General features: G+C 44.0%; 1 protein-coding gene across 1 annotated transcript in view; it reads left to right on the plus strand.

Moving 5' to 3' along the window:
* Positions 1 to 2500, plus strand: part of PCYOX1 (prenylcysteine oxidase 1) — a 179440-nt gene that overhangs the window by 49216 nt on the left and 127724 nt on the right. The window lies entirely within an intron of this gene.

Here is a 2500-nt window from a genome sequence, read left to right on the forward strand (position 1 = left end):
TACTGTGTGTTTTTGGTATACTTTTTTATGTGTGTGTGTGTGTGTATACATATGTGTGTGTGTATACATATGTGTGTGTGTATACATATGTGTGTGTGTACATATGTGTGTGTGTGTATACATATGTGTGTGTGTGTATGCATATACGTGTGTGTGTGTGTGTGTGTGTGTGTATGCATATACGTGTGTGTGTGTGTGTGTGTGTATGCATATACGTGTGTGTGTGTGTATGCATATACGTGTGTGTGTGTGTGTGTGTGTGTGTGTGCATATACGTGTGTGTGTGTGCATGTACGTGTGTGTGTGTATACATATCGTGTGTGTGTGTGCGTGTGTGTACATATACCTGTGTGCGTACATATACGTGTGTGTGTACATATACGTGTGTGTGTGCATATACGTGTGTGTGTGCATATACGTGTGTGTGTGTGTGTGCATATACGTGTGTGTGTGTGTGCATATACGTGTGTGTGTGTGTGTGTGTGTGCATATACGTGTGTGTGTGTGTGCATATACGTGTGTGTGTGTGTGTGTGCATATACGTGTGTGTGTGTGTGCATATACGTGTGTGTGTGTGTGCATATACGTGTGTGTGTGTGTGTGTGCATATACGTGTGTGTGTGTGTGTGCACATATATGTGTGTGTGTGTGCACATATACGTGTGTGTGCACATATACGTGTGTGTGTGTGCATATACGTGTGTGTGTGTGTGTGCATATACGTGTGTGTGTGTGCACATATACGTGTGTGTGTGTGTGTGTGCATATACGTGTGTGTGTGCATATACGTGTGTGTGTGCATATACGTGTGTGTGTGTGTATAGTGTGTGTGTGCATATACGTGTGTGTGTGTGTGTGCATATACGTGTGTGTGTGCATATACGTGTGTGTGTGTGTGTGTGTGCATATACGTGTGTGTGTGTGTGTGCATATACGTGTGTGTGTGTGTGTGTGTGCATATACGTGTGTGTGTGTGTGTGTGCACATATACGTGTGTGTGTGTGTGCATATACGTGTGTGTGTGTGTGTGCACATGCTCGTGTGTGTGTCTGCACATGTGTGTGTGTGTGTACACATACGTGTGTGTGTACACATACGTGTGTGTGTACACATACTTGTGTGTGTGTGTACACATATACGTGTGTGTTTGTGTGTGTGTGTGCATATACGTGTGTGTGTGTGCATATACGTGTGTGTGTGTGCATATACGTGTGTGTGTGTGTGCATATACGTGTGTGTGTGTGCACGTGTATATACGTGTGTGTGTGTGTGTGTATATACGTGTGTGTGTGTGTGCACGTGTATATACGTGTGTGTGTGCACATATACGTGTGTGTGTGTGTGTGCACATATACGTGTGTGTGTGTGTGTGTGTGCACATATACGTGTGTGTGTGTGTGCACATATACGTGTGTGTGTGTGCACATATACGTGTGTGTGTGTGCACATATACGTGTGTGTGTGCACATATACGTGTGTGTGTGTGCACATATACGTGTGTGTGTGTGTGTGCATATACGTGTGTGTGTGTGTGTGTGTGTGTGTGCATATACGTGTGTGTGTGTGTGTGTGTGTGCACATATACGTGTGTGTGTGTGTGCACATATACGTGTGTGTGTGTGTGTGCACATATACGTGTGTGTGTGTGTGCACATATACGTGTGTGTGTGTGTGTGCACATATATATCGTGTGTGTGTGTGTGTGTGAGTATACACACGTGTGTGTGTGTGTGTGTGAGTATACACACGTGTGTGTGTGTGTGTGAGTATACACGTGTGTGTGTGTGCACATATACGTGTGTGTGTGCACATATACGTGTGTGTGTGCGCATATACGTGTGTGTGTGCATATACGTGTGTGTGTATGCATATACGTGTGTGTGTGTGTGTGTATGCATATACGTGTGTGTGTGTGTATGCATATACGTGTGTGTGTGTGTATGCATATACGTGTGTATAATAGTGTTGTACATATACGTGTGTGTGTGTATGCACATATACGTGTGTGTGTGTATGCACATATACGTGTGTGTGTGTGTGTGTATGCACATACGCGTGTGTGTGTGTATGCACATACGCGTGTGTGTATGCACATACGTGTGTGTGTATGCACATACGTGTGTGTGTGTGTATACGTGTGTGTGTGTGTGTGTATGCATATACGTGTGTGTATGCATATACGTGTGTGTGTGTGTATGCATATACGTGTGTGTGTATGCATATACGTGTGTGTGTGTGTGTGTATGCATATACGTGTGTGTGTGTATGCATATACGTGTGTGTGTGCATATACGTGTGTGTGTGCATATATGGCATGTGTGTGTGTACCGTGTGTGTGTGTGTGCACATATACGTGTGTGTGTGTGTGTGTGCACATATACGTGTGTGTGTATGTATATACGTGTGTGTGTGTGCATATATGTGTGTGTGTGTATGCATATACGTGTGTGTGTGTGTGCATATACGTGTGTGTGTGCATATACGTGTGTGTGTGTGCATA

Source organism: Protopterus annectens, chromosome 9.part0, assembly GCF_019279795.1.
Source record: "Protopterus annectens isolate FY-2018-M chromosome 9.part0, PAN1.0, whole genome shotgun sequence".
In the NCBI taxonomy this organism is placed as follows: Eukaryota; Metazoa; Chordata; order Ceratodontiformes; family Protopteridae; genus Protopterus; species Protopterus annectens.